This window comes from Terrapene carolina, unplaced genomic scaffold (genome assembly GCF_002925995.2).
Source record: "Terrapene carolina triunguis isolate 2854851 unplaced genomic scaffold, T_m_triunguis-2.0 Scaffold120, whole genome shotgun sequence".
Taxonomy (NCBI): domain Eukaryota; kingdom Metazoa; phylum Chordata; order Testudines; family Emydidae; genus Terrapene; species Terrapene triunguis.
Window position 1 is genome coordinate 13072595 of NW_020664471.1, and position 18536 is coordinate 13091130.

The window sequence follows — 18536 nt, forward strand, 5'->3', positions numbered from 1 at the left end:
AAAGAGCCATTTAAGCTAATATTATGACTAGACTTCTAGTAGCTTATATTTAATTAATCTGAATTACAGTAGAACCTCAGAGTTATGAACACCAGAGATACAAATTGACCAGTCAACCACACACCTCATTTGGAACCAGAAGTACGCAATCAGGCAGCAGCAGAGATTGGAAAAAAAGCAAATGCAGTACTGTCTTAAACATAAACTAAAAAAATAAAGGGAAAGCAGCATTTTTCTTCTGCATAGTAAAGTTTCAAAGCTATATAAAGTCAATGTTCAGCTGTAAATTTTTGAAAGAACGTTTTGTTAAGAGTTACAAATATTTCAGAGTTACAAACAACCTCCATTCCCAAAGTATTCGTAACTCTGAGGTTCTACTGTAAGATACGTTGGACACCCATGTATAATTAGGACTTCTAGTTAGTTTTTTCCTTTCAGCTTTGCAACTGTCTGATATACAAAATCTCCATACAATAAAACTGAACTCAGAGGCCCCGCTTTTAATTTGATAGTTGTTAATATAATAGGTCTCTCCAACTTTAGTTAGTAGGTCCCTTACCAATCATGTAGGTAGAAGTCAAATATGGCATTTATTGGGAACTGCAGCCAATGGGAGCTGCGGGGGCAGTGCCTGCAGGCAGGGACAGCACACGGAGCCCCCTGCCCCCCCTTCAGCAGCAACAGGGATGTGCTGGCTGTTTCCGGCAGCGGTGGGGGCCAGGACAGGCAGGGAGCCTGCCTTAGCTGCACTGCACCACTGACCGGGAGCCAACTGAGGTAAATGCCAACTGGCCGGAGCCCACACCCCCCACCCCATCCCACACCTGAACCCCTGCCCCAGCCCTGAGCCCCCTCCTGCACCCAAATTCCCTCCCTGAGCCCCCTCCCACACCTCAACCCTCTGCCCCAGCCCAGAGTCCACTCGCAAAGCCCAAACTCCTGCCTGCACTCCAACCCCCTGCCCCAGGCTCATCCCAGAGCCCCCTCCCACACTCCAAACCCCTCAGTCCCAGCCCCGAGCCCACACCCCCTTCTGTACCCCAACCCCCTGCTCCAGCCCAGTGAAAGTGAGTGAGGGTGGGGGAGAGTCAGGGACAGGGGATGGAGTGAGCAGGGTGGGGCAGGGGACAGGGCAAGGGTGTTTGGGTTTGTGTGATTAGACCATTGGCAACCCTATCGATTTACCTTATGCTTCTTGGGGAGCTGGAGTACAGAAGTCAGCCGGAGAGCACTCTCCCATCGACTTAGCAGGTCTTTACCAGACCCACTAAATCGACACCGCTGCATTGATCACAGCAGTGCAGATTTAGCTGTAAGTATAGACATGCCCTGACTGATCGAAGACAAGATGAGAACAGTCCATAGCTACCAAATGCTATTGCAAGAAGAGTGAATTTAGGAGTAGAATCTATATGTGACTATTATCATAAAATATTAGGGTTGGAAGAGACCTCAGGAGGTTATCTAGTCCAATCCCCTGCTCAAAGCAGGACCAACACCAACTAAATCATTCCAGCCAAGGCTTTGTCAAGCCAGACCTTAAAAACCTCTAAGGATGGAGATTCCACCACCTCCCTAAGTAACCCATTCCAGTACTTCACCACCCTCCTAGTGAAATAGTGTTTCATAATATACAACCTAGACCTCCCACATTTTAACTTGAGACCATTGCTTCTTGTTCCGTCATCTGCCACCACTGAGAGCAGCCTAGCTCCATCCTCTTTGGAACACCCCTTCAGGTAGTTGAAGGCTGCTATCAAATCCCCCCTCACTCTTCTCTTCTGCAGACTAAACAAGCCCAGTTCCCTCAGACTCTCCTCATAAGTCATGTGTCCTAGCCCCCAATCATTTTTGTTGCCCTCTGCTGGACTCTCTCCAATTTGTCCACATCCCTTCTGTAGTGGGGGGATCAAAACTGGACACAATACTCCAGGTGTGGCCTCACCAATGCCAAATAGAGGGGAATAATCACTCCCCTTGATCTGCTGGCAATGCTCCTACTAATACAGACCAATATGCTGTTGGCCTTCTTGGCAACAAGGACACACTGCTGACTCATATCCAGCTTCTCGTCCACTGTAATCCCCCCGTCCTTTTCTGCAGAACTTCTGCTTAGCCAGCCTGTAGCGGTGCATGGGATTCTTCCTTCCTAAGTGCAGAGTCCTGCACTTGTTCTCGTTGAACCTCATCAGATTTCTTTTGGCCCAGTGGTGTTGGAACTAATTGCTATAAATTGTGCATTTAAATAACTATTTTGTCTATATAAATCTGTTATTGAAGTACAAAGAAGCCCATTTAGTAGTTCTAAGTTAAAGTATGAAAAGCTGTTTTGGAAAATAGTGATAAATACTCCTTGTTATAAGCTTGGTGTAACAAAGTGATAACGCCTGTTTTGGCTTGCCTGGTCAGTAGGGTTGCCAACTTTTTGATTGCAGAAAACAAATACCCTTGCCCCACCCTCGTTCACTTGCTCATTTTCACTGGGTTGATGTGCGGGTGAGAACTCTAGCTGTGGCCTCTGGTGGTGGCTGGGGCCAAGAGTTTGGGGTGGGAGGGGGCTTTGGGATGGGGCCAAGGGGGTTCAGGGAGGGGGCTTCAGGATGCTTCACATGAGGCTCCTGGAAACAATGACATGTCCTCTGGCCCCTAGGCGCAGGGGTGGCCAGGGAAGCTCCGCATGCTGCCCTCGCCTGCAGATATCACCCACACAGCTCAGGACGGGGGCAGTGCACAGAGCCTCCCCGGCTGCCCCTGTGCCTAGGGGGACATGCCAGCAGCTTCCGGGAGCCACACAGAGTCAGGGCAGGCAGGGAGCCTGCCTTAGCCCTGCTGTGCTGCCGACCAGACTTTTAATGGCCCAGTCAGCAGTGCTGACCAAAGCTGCCATGGTCCCTTTTCAGGTTGAAAACCAGACACTTGGCAACCCTAGTCAGCAGGGGCTGGAACTCTGCAGGAAACTGAGATTCCTCTTGACTTATTTTGTCAGGTGTGGCTCAATAACTCCACCCTGGTTGTATCAGAGGTGGAATCTTTGAAGAGAAATCGTACAAACATCCAAGCATAGGCTGAGGTTTACACTTTAATTGTATTTGAGTTACATATAAAGCCCATTTTAAGAATGGGGGAATGGACTCTCTGTTTAGAGCAGAATGGGAACTGCACCTACTCACAGATGGTAATTTGTGAATTGGTACATTACCTCCCCAGAGTTTCTCCTTGCTACATGAATGTGCCTAATTCTTCTCCTATTGAAATTGGCATCAAAATTCCCACAGACTTCAACAGGCACAGGAGCAGACACTAATGTGAAATGCCTTATGTTAGGTAGCCACCCACTCTGATATATGAGCATCTTACAATAATACAAATTCCAACTTTGATTTAGGTCTCTCCTTTGCCCAGACAAGTAGCATGTATTTTTAAATGATGTATATTATTGGAAAACTATAGAAGAAAGTTGGATCTTGCATTTCATTTCATAGCTGGTAAGTTTTACAGTCACACTAATCTCTTGTGGAAGAAGTTCTGTGATCAATGACCAAGAGTGTCTTCCTCCTCCATGCATCTTGCCACTGAAGGTGACAGGTCCGTTGCTCCTAATGATAGGATAGCTGGCAAATGAATGGAATAGTAAATGAACACCATGTTTAGGTTATTTAGCCTGTAATGGCACTGTGGATATGAAATCATTCTTAGAAAACTATGGGTCAGATCCTTAATTAGTATAAGTGTAACTACCTGACTTCACCTATTTACACTAACTGAGTATCTGGTCCTAGATTTCAGCAGAGAGCCTTCTAGAAACACATCTTGATGACTCTGGTAGCTCAGAGGAACAAGATATAGGTGCCTTTCTGACTGTTCTAGGAAAAAGTTTGTTTCTTTTACACTGATAGGTATTTTCTGTTCTGAGAAGAGTCCTCAGAAATAGGGATCTTTATCTCAAATTGAAGCCATCCTAGATGAAATCTAAACATTTTACTTATATATGCTCTACATACTTTAATATGTTTCTGACTATGAAATAAAATGAATTGTCTCAACAGAATAGCTTCTTTTTACTGCTGTTTCACTCTGCAATGCATTTTCTGCAATATTTAATTTCCCAGTAGCAATTCAACTTAGTTAATATACTACAAATGTAGAACTTATATTAAATCTGGGAAATGACTGTTCACCCAAAATCTCACTAAAGAAAAGTCTGCTGAAATCTGTTAATGTATCCTAATAAAAGAATGTAATGGCTTTACAAAAAAGTTTTTAAGGACTATTATAGTGCAAAAAGCACTTCCTAGAACTTACTCACCTAAGCAGTGCAATAAAATAAGGTGTGCAATCTAGCTGTGATCTAAAAGATACAACCCAGATATATGTGCATGAATTAAATGTACAACCGGGCATACAGCTGAACTTGTCCATGGGAACAAGTTGGGTGGATTTGCCCTGTCCTGCCTTCCACAGGGGTGGCAGGTCTCATCTGTTATGAAACTGATGCAGTTGTGTTGTACAAAGGGGACTTCAGAACTACAGAAAGTGTGGGAGCCACCTGTCCATCCGCAACAAGAGCTTCATGAGTTATCACTGTTCAGTGCTCACACAGGAAGAGGAATGGGACAGCAGAGAAGGCAAGGTGTGGGTGGGGAGGGCTGGTGAATCCACAGCTATGACAATTAACAGCCATTGTATTCATGGAGGGGTATGCAGAGTACTGTGGATATTACTTCAGTCCTGAGATTGTGTTAGCCCTGAGAAGTAGGGGCACTGGTGCTGCAAGGCATGGGGCAAGATTCTGATCTCCCCACTGCATCAGAACCAGTCTACCAAGCCTATCTGCTTGGACTTGATGTAGAGTATGGGATTTCCCCCTGAACAACTGAAAAGATGGTTCTTCAGGAGGCCTAAATAAGAGCAAAAATTAATGGGCAGGCTTGGGCATGTAATCATCTATTCAAACATCGAGTAGTCAGATTCCTGAGTAAATTGGCCTAGCTCCACTGGCGTCAAACAGAAGTGAAAATAAACTATTGTGAAGCAAACAATTTACATCTGTGGAGGATCTGGCCCACAGCTCCATTTTGTATACTCAAGGGCATAAATTGTGCTCCTAAATGCTACACTAGCTAATTATGTTTTAAATTAAATTATGAATGATAGAAAAGTATTCTGTAATGCTTTGTTCCTTGCTTCCTAGAAATCAAGGGCCAAGTTTTTTTTTCTTATGCATGTGAGTAGTTTTATTGACTTCAGTGGACTTCTGGGTGCACCAAGAATACATGATCTGGTCCTGAATTTACTTTTCTGTGTTCTGATTCATAAATTTAGCATGGTTGGTTGTACTGGTTTTGTAGTTGACTTTAGTGGAATTAGGGTATGCAGGGCTGGACCTAAGAAACTGCTGCAATAATTAGCCTGAAATACTACAGAAAAATATCAAACAGATCTAACAAAACAATTAGAATATAAACACCTTATCCATGGCTGAATTATTAACACCACATGCCTATATTTAAAGACTTTGATTAGTATCTCATAATCCAAGTAAATGTGTCAAGGCTGAAAAATCTGTATGTATATATAAACCCATACACTTTCCTATATATGAACTGAAATAATGAGAGGATTTTTTGGGGGGTGGGGGAGAAGGGAGTTTGCAAATCTTCTAGCCCTATATGATTCTAAGGCATGGTGAACTCTTTCCAAAGAACAAGAATTTTTGGATTTAGGTTGGCACCTACCAAATTCTAGGAGCTTTCCAAACACTGGAGAAGATATGGCCCAGCACTGAAAAGCTTAGTCTAAGGCTAGGTCTACACTACAGCAGGGGGTCGACCTAAGATACGCAACTTCAGCTACGTGAATAGCGTAGCTGAAGTTGCGTATTTTAGGTCGACTTACCTGGCTGTGAGGACGGCGGCAAGTCAACTGCTGCCGTGCCGCCGTCGACTACGCTGCCGCCTCTTGCCGCGGTGGATTTCCGGAGTCGACGGCAGAGCGATCAGGGATCGATTTTATCGCGTCTTCACTAGACGCGATAAGTTGATCCCCAATAGATCGATTGCTACCCTCCGATCCGGCGGGTAGTGAAGACGTGCCCTAAGATGCCTATATATTATATCTGTCTTTGTCAATACAATTGCTCCACCCAGGCAGTGTTCCATCCTGCAGTGAGAGAACTCAGGCAAGCTAAAGCTTAGAGTTAGATTTGGTTTATCAAAAAAGTCCCATAGGTTTGGTGGGAAACGAAGCATTCATACATACATTCCATACATTCCTTCAGCCCTATAATGGAATATTTCTAGAGTGGATTTATGAGGAATAGAGAAGGAGGAAATGGTGCCCACTGAGGCAGCACATTTGTCTTCTACTTTCTATGAGCCCATTCAACTAGATCTTTGTATCCTCCACTTGTAGGCCCATTGACCTGGGGTGTTCCAATCAGTATGGATTAAAATAGGTGGAAGAAGCAGGTCGGGTTCTGTTGCACACCATGGTATGGTGGTATAATGCAATGTTTTTTCAGGATTGCATGTGAAAGGATAAAAGGCAAAATGTTGTCTCTATGGAAGTGGAGGAGGTGATGAGTTGGGGTCAGTGGAAATCCATATATGGTTTCAAATATCTAATCTCAAAATATGCTGTTATGCCTGTAAAACTAGCACTTATGGGTGCAATCTACAAATGCAACTCTAATTAAATGTTCTGTAAGAGGGACCTATGAGCACAAATGTATTACATTTCTGACTGTTTTTGCTAAATTAGCAATTGTTGTTGTGTTAATCAAAAGACTTTTATTGAATTGCTCTGATTCCTTCTAGCAAGTTACTCTGGATATATTTGAATGTATGCAAATTTAGAAAACACCTTTTTCAATGATATCTAGATATATTCCTATTAAAAAGTTGCACTAGAGGAAATAATCAGGTACAGAAACTTACAGCTAGCCATGACTAAATTTGGAAAACCAGAAATGAACATATTAAGTGAACAAATATGAAAGCCATTGTAGAGCAACATAGAATACAGTAAATAATACCAGATAAACAGAGTAATAATGACAAAGGCCATTCTTACCTAATATACATGTAGTCATATAACAAATGTTCCAAGAGAGACTAAAATTTGCTATATAGTTCACAGTCCAAGTCAATATGAAAAGTCAGCCAAATTTGCCTATATACAAATAAAGTGATTTCATAGGCTTTCATTATAGGTATTAAAAAAAAAAAGGTGTGTTTTACCTTGCTGATGTGAGAAGCAGGCAGAGGTTTTTATTTACATCTTATTCACTGCATTTTCTTCAAATCTTTAGGGAAATTTTCACTACAGGCTAGAACTGGTTGAAAACACTAGTTTGTTTCCGATGGTAAATCTTGATTTTTTTTCTCTCTTTATTTTTTGTGAACATATTTCTCTTTGGCAAAATACTGAAATCTGTTTGGGAAAAAAAAATTGCTTTTGGCAAAATATTTTCAGAGTTTAAAAACCAATGAAAAATTGATAGGTGTGTGTGGTTTGTTTGTGGTGTGTGTGTGTGTGGTTTGTTTTTTTTAAACACCATCAAAACTGAAACAGTGGATTCTCATAACCACTGAAAATCAGGCCAAATACACCTGGGACCGCAGAACGACAATGCACTATGGCGTTCTCTCCCCACAGGGCTGACTCTCATGGCTGGTATGGAGGTATGGAGACCGGGAAGAATCATAACTATACAAGGAAAGGAGGAGGCTTGGTCCCAGACAGCCAATCTGTAGCTATACATGTGCAAAGTATTTATTTGGTCACACATTCTATTGTTTCTAAATAGTTGATAAAGGGTTAATGATTAATAGATGGTTAATCAGTTGTTAGGGATAGAACCAACAAATCAACAGGCTGCTTAAAACAATCTGACTCTTTCCACTGATGTGTTATAGCCATTTATAACACATCACTCATGTATATAAAATCTGTAAATAAACCCAGACCTGTGCAGGGAGGCCTCTGCCTACCCACCCACTCTGGAAACACTAGGTGTCATGCAACCATGTGATCTTGGGGTAGGAAGAAATGCCTGGGAAGTGTCAGCTGGAAACCCAAACTAGTAAGACCATAAACAAGTAGCTGCAGCAGAGACTTTCAGTTGCTGGTGAAATCATCCATACTTGACTGCTTTCTATAGTTTTTTCCCTGGATATGCTCTTCCCTTTGTTGATTTGCTGTTTGTTCCAACTCCACCTATCTTCCATGCTCTTTTTCTCTCTTCCTCCTCTTTCTTTCTGCTAACACCCCCATTGTACTGTTTCCTCTTCCCTTCTTCATCTCTCTAAACAATCCCCTTTCTGCCCCCCCCAAAAGAAACCCCTAACAAAATTGTTACACTAACATGATGCATGTGCCAATGTGGCAGAGGCATAGCTGCCTGCAAACATTTTGTGCACTATATCAGGCTTCCTCCTTTCTCCCTACCCAACATGTCTAGGTGTGCAGGATTTAACTTGAAGAAAGCAATGGATGTAAGTTTCCCAAAAAACTAGAGCCACTATTTTCCATGCTTGATATTTCATCTTAATGATTATTGATATTTGTCATTAAAAGTGGTAACTGAGGAAATGTATGATCCCCGTGACTCTGGTTTTCCTAATTTAATTTCTCACTTATTAAAAAAATTATTGTCAGATATCTATATAAATATTGCCCAAAGTATATTGTCAGGGCCGGCTCCAGGCACCAGCCCACCAAGCTTGTGCTTGGGGCGGCACCTGGAGGGGGGCGGCGCGGCGCTCTGGCCGCCGGGGGGAGAGCGGAGCCCCCGCCGGGGCTCGCCGCCCTCCTCCCAGGGCTCCGGCCACCCTCCCCCCCGCCGCCCTCCCCCCGGGGCTCCGGCCGCCCTCCCCGCAGGGTGGGGGGGGGGGGGAGACGGCCGGAGGCTTTTTTGCCTGGGGCGGCAAAAAAGCCAGAGCCGGCCCTGTATATTGTATTTAATTACTAGCACAAAAAAACCCAATAACTGTTACATGGCCTTGTCGAAAAGCAAAGATTTGTCACCACCATGTTCTTCGTAATAGGCCATGGTCTTTCAACATTAATGCTGGAATTTCTTTCTTTCAGACTGCCATAGATTTAATTGACTTTCATTTGTGCTTCTTTCCATTCATTTAATTTCCCCTTCTCTTGGTTTTCAATTATGTTTCATATCAATAGTTTCTTCTTTCAAAACTGTTTAATGAAAATTAAGCAGGCCACATCTCATGAATTCTAGGAACCTTAAATTGAAGCCCAATAATTTACCTGTTATGCTGTTTTGTCATTATTTTCAATGTGTGTGATTATCAAGGGGATATATGAAGTCACATGTCAATTTTGGGTTCATTAATATCTAGCTAATCAAAATGAGAATATCTGTATATAGTAGATGTGAAGTGATGGGTAGATCAACATATGCAAGGACTAATCAATCAAAAAGGTTACTAATGAATATTAATTTTTATGTCTCTTCAGCTGAAGTCAAAACTTCTCAGCAATATGCTGGAAAAGAGAAACCAGCAGACATTTCAGTGAGGACTGTGGAAAAACATCCCTCCAATCTGACAGCACAGCTGTGCTTGCAGTTTATCAGGATACTGAGTTTGAAAGCTGCTGTTGGGTATTACATACTCATATTAACTTTACCAAAATCATGCTGTTCGGGTTGGAGATGAGATTTGAGGGGGACAACTCAAACAACTTGTAGCTCAATAAGAAAAAAACATATGCTACCAGAAGAGGTTGTAGCCAGTGTGCTTAGTATATGAATGGCCCAGTCTTGCAAATGTAAACTCAGTGGAACTAATCACAATAATATGCACTACAGCCAAGATACCAATCACTTTTGAGAGATTCTGGGTGCGTCAATTTTTGGGTGCCTAGTTTCATAACTTATAAGAACTTGACTTTCAAAATGAAGGCTCTCAGCTCTTTTTTTTTTCTAAAAAAATCCAGCCCCATTGAGGCATCTCAGTTTGGGCATCCCAAACTGATTTTAAATCTTTAAAAGTTTTGGCCAAGGTCTGGCAGTAAGTGCATGCGGGATCAAGATATGTAAAAACCACTGGCCTTTTTAAAGCTAGAATCAATAGTCAAGAAATTACCATAAATAGGAGAGAAAGTAATGTTGTGGAGCCCAAGTAAGTGACTTAGCACATCTCAACACCCAGGTGATTACTATTTAATATAGAACTACACCTCTACCTCAACACCCAGGTGATTACTATTTAATATAGAACTACACCTCTACTACTAATAACGCTGTCCTCGGGAGCCAAAAAATCTTACCGCATTATAGGTGAAACCGCGTTATATTGAACTTGCTTTGATCCACCGGAGTGCGCAGCTCTGCCCCCCCCCGGAGCACTGCTTTACCGCGTTATATCCAAATTCGTGTTATATTGGGTAACGTTATATGGGGGTGGAGGTGTACATATGGAAGGACCCACATTTTTGCCTTTGTGAGCACTATGAATGACTTGGAAAAAGTTGTTGCCACCATTTCTGCTGTTTACATGCTCCCTGCAGTTTTGATCTTCTCTGCTCCTCTGCAAGAATACACAAGTAATCGCTTTTTTGTCTTATTAAATATTTTTCTTTTTCTTGCTTTTTTTGTTGCATGGATAGCACAGCTACCTTTGACCTATCGTATACCAAAAAAGTGAGTGGGACATTCAATTAAATAGTCCATAGAGATTACTTGCACTCACTTGAAACAGCATATGCATCCTGAATTCTGCCCTCACTCTGCAAGTAGCCTCCCTGATTTAAATGGGACAACTTGCACACTAGGTATTGGTAAGAATGCCAGAAATCTGGCCCAGAGTGAGTGCTGGGTGCATCAGTTAAATTTAAACCTCAGGTAGCTTGATTGAAATGATTAATGGTAGTTTTTTTTTTATGTCGCACACTTTGAAAGGGTAAGGCAGGACAAACTGAAAGATTGTAAGGACTTTGGATGGATATGAAGGGGCGAATGATCAGTCCTCGACCTCCATGATTGTATGCATGTCCCTGTGACTTGCATATACCCTTAAAGTATTCTAGTACTTGTGTGTGTACAGACAAGCATTAATACTTGCAAATGTGGGCACACAAATGTATCTATATAATTGCATGCACATACAAATGGATGCAAAGTCAAAGCCTGACTGGAAATTTGGCACAAATTTTTGGACCCTATTTTCAGCTGCTATAAGCTGGTTTTGTTCCATTGCCATAGGGCTTCAAACTATAACAGCCAAGGACCCAGTGTATATAGGCATTGTGAATTATACCCTATAGGTGTGTGTGTATATTTAAATAAATAACCTGGAACCTGGTTGAGTTGGTTGCTTTCATGCAAAGCAAGGAAATTCCGCTACATTGCTTTCAAAACACAACAGGACACTTCAATCTCCCATCTTTCTAAATCATGGCAGATGAGGACTGCTTTCCTGATGTGCCGTTTGATGTAGTTAAGCTTACTTCTCAGAACAAATTCATTTGTTAGTAGCAAATTGAATCCTTCCTGCTTTGACTTGTTTGAGTTACCTCCGTTCTCAATGTCACTGGTTGCAAAATATAATCATGTGGGAAATGTCTCATCATCAGAACATTTGCTTCCCATTGAGATTTCCTTTGACCTCTGCTGATGCTTTGTTTACAATGAGAGCAACAAGCTTTCAGCTGAATGTTTGGTTCCACCATATGGGACAGGCTCTACAAACAGTAGAGGATTGCTTAGGTCTCAAACCTTAGCAGAAGGGTATTAATGCTAGCACAATTCCAGTGACTAGAGACAAGACTGGATTGTTTGTACTTTGGAGGGATCTTATTTTCTAAGTTTGTTTCATGCCCGCATTACTTTCCCCCCTCAGTCATTCCTTCCTACTTTCAAATTCCTTTGGGAGGACCAGACAACTGCTGTCAGATTTGTCCTTTTCTGTAGCTGATTTAAATTCTGTGAGGCATAGTTTACTCACTGCAGTCTGTCTTTCTTTCTTTTTTTTTCGGTATGGGCAGATAGATTGATTCAGCCGTCTAAGATTAGGCACTCAAGTTTGGAAGCTTCAACTGAAGTTGAATCAGAGCCATAGCTCTTCACCATTGTTTGTCCCAAAACAAAAAGGAGGAAATAATATCCTTTTTTTAAAAAAAAGGAGAATTTACATAAGAAAGCTGTGATTTTCAATGTGTAATGATGAATCTTTTGAGACGGTTCTGAAAGTGAGGCTGCTAATGATATTTTTTGGTTGGAGTTGTGCCTTACAGGGACAGCCTCCTATTTGGTATAGTGCAGAACTTCATCGCCTCAGCAGGAAAGGAGTGGCTGACTGAGGAGCGATGGCCTTATGTGTGATCATCCTCCTGTAATGATGTTCTTAGCTACTTGTTCCCATATTTGATCTTATTCCTGCTGCTAGGGTACCTAGTGCAAGATCAGGTTCCCAAAGTCTCCCTGTCCTGTTCATCATCTTTTACCTTATACTAATCTGCACTCAGGGCAGGACCAGGCCTGTAGTACCTGTGGTAGTAGAAAGGGATACTGTAGGAATAGCCATTTCTTCAGCCTCTAGCTACCCTGCTGCTATTTCTAGATCTCCCCTTGGTCTAACTCTAAGCTGCCTTTGTGCCACATCCTAAGGAGTGCTGAGCATCTCACTGCAATGGGAATTCCAGTCAGCTCCTCTCAGGATTTGGTTTAACAGTAGCAGAATGCTGGGTACTCTTTGTGGCATTTTCTCCTATGGAAGGAAGAAAAAACAAGAGAATTGATTCTGTCAATGCAGGGATAGATTGTTGCTATGCCACATGGCCTGAGAAAGGGACAGTGCATAATTATGGACCAGATCAGAGCTTGGAAGTCTGGTCCCTGGTTATGCCCTTGCCTGCTCCAGAGGGCAGTAATCTTTGCTAACCTTGTGCCTAGCACACTGTACTTCCTGCTGTACTGGCTGGCACATTGGGAGGGAAGGGGCACAGTGAAGGCTTGGCTCACTCACGCTAGGTCTACACTGGGGGGGGGGGGATTGATTTAAGATACGTCGAATTCAGCTACGCTATTCGCGTAGCTGAATTTGCGTATCCAATCCGACTTACCCCGCTGTGAGGACGGCGGCAAATTGACCGCCGCGTCTCCCCCGTCGACGGCGCTTACTCCTACCTGGGCTGGTGGAGTATGCGCGTCGATTCGGGGATCAATTGTCGCGTCCCGATGAGACGCGATAATTCGATCCCCGAGAGATCGATTTCTACCCGCCGATCCAGGCGGGTAGTGAAGACAAGCCCTCACTGTCCCTGCCTTTCCTCTGTATCTGACCATAAACAGATAGCCAAGACTGAGCAACATTCAGGCTTTATCATTGCTCCCTCCACATATATTGTTCTGTCTCACCAAGCACTTCCTGAAAGTAGAGTTCTCCAAGTTCCTATAATCACATTATTATGCCTCCTATTGGGAAAATATTTGTTGTAATACTCCATCTATGTAGGAGGGGAAGTAGCAGCCCAGTGGAGGCTACCCTCATGCTGGCTTCACAAGGGAATAAGAGGAGTCCTTTCACCTTTTTATTCCTTGTGTGGACACATGCAGCAGGTCATAATCAGGCCCTATCTGTTGTCACCAAAACATGAATTTGAAAAGTATGAATGTTTTCATCAAACTACAGCACATGCATTCCATCCCACGTGTGTTATGTGTAGAAGTATAATAAAGTCACAGGAAAAGATGTTTTCCCTTTTCAATTTAAGAAAGAAAGCCGAACGTAGTTTCTTGTTAGGAAGGATACTTGACTCTGAGAAGGAACATTCAAGCAAATGCCTTCAGAGGCCATCTGGAAATATACTAGCAATTTAATATAATCTGAGCTCAGATATCACAGTCCAGTAGTGTGTATTGTAAGATCAAAGCATTCCAGGAACCACTACTAATTTCCATTATGGGCAAGATTTTACAGACATCATCAATTATTTTTGAGGGTAACTATAAAATAAAAAAAATCTTTCTTAAAGTGATCTAAATTGTTTGCAGTTGTGAAAGTTTAATGTATGCTGTAGCTACTCTCTGCAGAGCTTTTCAAATGTCTGAATGCTATTTTTATTATAAGAATCATTTCTAATCTCTGTTTCTAAGAAAAAAGAATCTATTGTGTATATTTAAAATTCACTTTTTTCTGCAAAAGTTGTAAGAACCTCAAACTAGTTGAACAAAGTACTGAATTAAAAGTAGAACTTTACAGAAGCGGACCCGGCGGGGGTGGGGGGAGGTTGGAATCCCTGCAGGCCCTAATTTGTTTTGAAAAATTCTAGCTAGAAAACTGACTTCCACTGGAATGTGCTTCATGAACACATTGATTCACAGTAATGTATCTTCTTAAATGTCAAAATGGAATTTGAGAGGTATTAGAATGACTTTGCTAACATTGAAGTTACGGATATGTTGAGTGATGCACACCGGGTTTGCCCTTGCTATGATGCTTATTGATTGAAAGGTTTTTTGCTCAGTAATGCAACCTGAAATAAGTCAACTGTATGGAGTAAATCATTGTTGATGCATACTTATTTGGAAACTAAGAGTCCAGTTTTTCAACTTATAATGATATGAGCAATCTTTGTTTCTGTAAGTAATTCCATTCACTTCAGCAGAGCTGCTTCATTTAATAAGGGGTGCCGGTACAGGTGCTAGACTCCACAATGGACAATGGTACAACACAAAATAAAATCTAGACTTCATTTTTTGCAAACTTTTTCAGTTCTGTGCTGAGTTACACCCTGTCAGACACCACTGTCTTGTGTGGGAGTAAGGCCATATCTTATACTACCTCTCATGTCAGCAAAACTTATGTTGCTTGGGGGCGTGGGGGGAAAAAACCCTTAGTGACATAAATTTCACCAGCATAAGTGATAATGTGCACAGTGCTATGTCAGCAGGAGAAGCTCTCCTGTGAACATAGCTACCGCCGCTAGTGGAGATAGTTTTATTATGTGGATGGGAGAGCTCTCTCCCATCAGCGTAAAGCAGCTACATAAGCAATCTTAGGCCTGGTCTACACAAGGCGTTTATGTCGAATTTAGCACCGTTAAATCGAATTAACCCTGCACCCGTCCACACCACGAGGCTATTTAGTTCAACATAGAGCTCTCTTTAAATCGATTTCTGTAATCCTCCCCAACGAGAGGAGTAGCGCTAAATTCGAAATGGCCATATCGAATTAGGCTAGGTGTGGATGGAAATCGACGCTAATAGCTCGGGGAGCTATCCCACAGTACACCACTCTGTTGACGCTCTGGACAGCAGTCCGAGCTCGGATGCTCTGACCAGCCACACCCCAGGAAAATTTGAATTCCTTTTCCTGTCTGGGCAGTTTGAATCGCAGTTTCTGTTTGGACACCGTGGCGAGCTCAGCAGCAGTGGCAACGATGCAGAGCTCTCCAGCAGAGATGGCCGTGCAGTCTAATAGAAAGAGGGCCCCAGCATGGACTGATCGGGAAGTCTTGGATCTCATCGCTGTGTGGGGAGATGAGTCCGTGCTTTCCGAGCTGCGCTCCAAAAGACGGAATGCAAAGATCTATGAGAAGATCTCTAAAGCCATGGCAGAGAGAGGATACAGCCGGGATGCAACGCAGTGCCGCGTGAAAATCAAGGAGCTGAGACAAGGCTACCAGAAGACCAAAGAGGCAAACGGACGCTCCGGATCCCAGCCCCACACATCCCGTTTCTACGAGGCACTGCATTCCATCCTAGGTGCGGCCGCCACCACTACCCCACCAGTGACCGTGGACTCTGAGGATGGGATATTGTCCGCGGCCGGTTCCTCAGCGGACGGGGAAGAGGAGGAAGGAGATGAGGAGGACGAGGCAGTCGACAGCGCTTACAACGCTGATTTGCCCGACAGCCAGGAGCTCTTCATCACCCTCACAGAGATCCCCTACCAACCCTCCCCAGCCGTTATCCCAGACACAGATTCAGGGGAAGGATCAAGCAGTAAGTGTTTTAAATATCTAAACATTTATTTATAACATAACTGGCATATTTAAAATATTAACAATAGCTAAAGTGCTTTCAAACATGTAAACATTTATTTATAACAGGACAGGAAGATTTAAAATATTAACAATGGGTAAAGTGCTTCAAAACATGTAAAGAGTAAAGTCCAACAAAACGGGAATATGTGCAAAGGGTATCATGATTAGTCTGTCTTTGGGCGCTTCAATATATAGTCCGAACTATTTTCAAAAAATTTCACAATGTCCGCTTCATGATTATACTGCCCAAAACGCTCCACTCTTTTGTCCCTCCAAGGGCACCTAAGCCAAAAACTGGTCAATGTGTCCGGGGATAGAGGCGAGATCCTCCGGGGAGAACTCCTCATAGGCCTCCTGCAGGTGTTTTTCAAGCCTCATGAGCAGGTTCCTGGGCAGGGAGAGCTTATTAGGCCCCCCGTGGTATGAGACGTTTCCCTGCCACAACGCCAGCAGGTACTCGGGGATCATGGCCTTGCAGAGCATTGCAGCAAATGGCCCCGGTTTCTGCAGGCTGTCCCGAAGCATCCGCTCCTTCTGGCTCTCCGAGACCTTCAGGAGGGTGATGTCTGGCATGACTCCCTGCTGTGAATTAGGTAGGGGAAAGTTAGTATTGGGACTGCTTGCCCGTCCCTTTACAGAACTGCAACCGCCGGTTTACAGCCACGCGGTTTACAGCCGCGAGGGGCTGGGACAGGGGCAGAGTTCATGCTTGCAGGATTGCTGCCCGCAGAGACTCGCATTGCTTTCTATGTGAAAGGAGGCCAGTGCCACTCTTAAAGTTTTAAGCAGCCCCAAGTCTACGGCTTACCATGTTTGCCAGCTAGACAAAGTCCGGTGTCCTGCCCCGCTCCTCAGCTCGCCACAGCAAGACCGCAGGCACTGTACGCGAGGGCCGAAAATTCGACCTTGTCCTCAGTGCGCGTGTGATAGGTGCTCTGCATGGTCTTGTTCACAGAGAAAGACTATGTTCTCTGTTCACAGATACATTGATCTGTCTCAGGAATTCACTCCCTTTTTCCAATTCCCACAGCCACATCTGCCCAGAGGCTAGCGCACATTAGGAGGCGGAAGAAGAGGACACGGGAAGACATGTTTGCTGAACTAATGGGATGCTCCCGAGCACAGGCAGCCCAGCAGACACAGTGGAGGGAGAACTTGTCCCAAATGCACCGGGCAAACATGGAACGGGAGGAGAGGTGGCGACAGGAGGACTGGCAGGCTACTCAAACGCTGCTTGGACTAATGAGGGAGCAAACGGACACGCTCCGCCGCCTTGTGGATGTTCTGCAGGACCAGAGGCAGGAGGAGAGAGCCCCGCTGCAGTCTCTCTCTAACTGCCCTGCCCCGCCACCAAGTCCCATACCCCCCTCACCCAAAGTCCAAACACGGAGGGGCGGCAGGGTCCATGAAAAATTTCACTCCACCCCTGCGGACTGCTCTACCACTAGAAGGCTCTCATTCCCCAAAATTTGAAAAGTCCTTTCCTACCCGCCTCACACAAGACCCCGTCCAAGTTTCACCCCCCCGTTCCATGTGCGGTTGTTAATAAAAAATACGTTTCTGTTCATTACTGTTTCCATCCTCTTCTTTTGGAGGAGAGTCTGTCTGAAGGGGGGGGAAGGGGCTTGGTAATTGGACAGGACAGTCACCTTTAGCAGGGGGCAGGTCCAGCAACAGGGCACATATACAGTGCAGTGACTAGTTACCCTGGTCAGTCTGGGAGGTGGTTTTCATGTCCTGGGGGGGAGGGGGGGTTGCTCTGTGACTTTGTGGCGGGGGAGGGCAGTTACAGATCTTATGCCACAGTCTGCGTCCCAGGTTTAAAACATTCCCGCGAAAACAGTAATAAAGACAACGGTGTCCATTAACAAAACAGAACAGATTTTATTTTTTGGGAAGGGGGTGAAGGGGGTATGTAACTGGAGAGGATAGTCGACGGCAACTGGGTAAAGAAACGGGGGCAAGTTCAGCTTCTGTGTCCACAAACTTAAAAGTCACTGGGTACCCTGCTCAGTTTTGAAACTGGCTTTCAAAGCCTCCCGGATGCACAGCACGTCCCGCTGGGCTCTTCTAATCGCCCGGCTGTCTGGCTGGGCGTAATCAGCAGCCAGGCTATTTGCCTCAACCTCCCACCCCGCCATAAAGGTCTCCCCCTTGCTCTCACAGAGATTGTGGAGCACACAGCAAGCTGCAATAACGATGAGGATATTGGTTTCGCTGAGATCACAGCGAGTCAGTAAGCTTCTCCATCTCCCCTTGAGACGGCCAAAAGCACACTCCACGACCATTCTGCACTTGCTCAGCCGGTAGTTGAAGAGTTCTTGTGCAGTGTCCAGGGCGCCAGTATAGGGCTTCATGAGCCAGGGCATTAGCGGGTAGGCTGGGTCCCCGAGGATCACTGTAGGCATCTCCACATCCCCAACAGTTATCTTGTGGTCCGGGAAGTAAATGCCTTCCTGCAGCCGTCTAAACAGACCAGAGTTCCTGAACACGCGAGCGTCATGAACCTTGCCCGGCCATCCGAC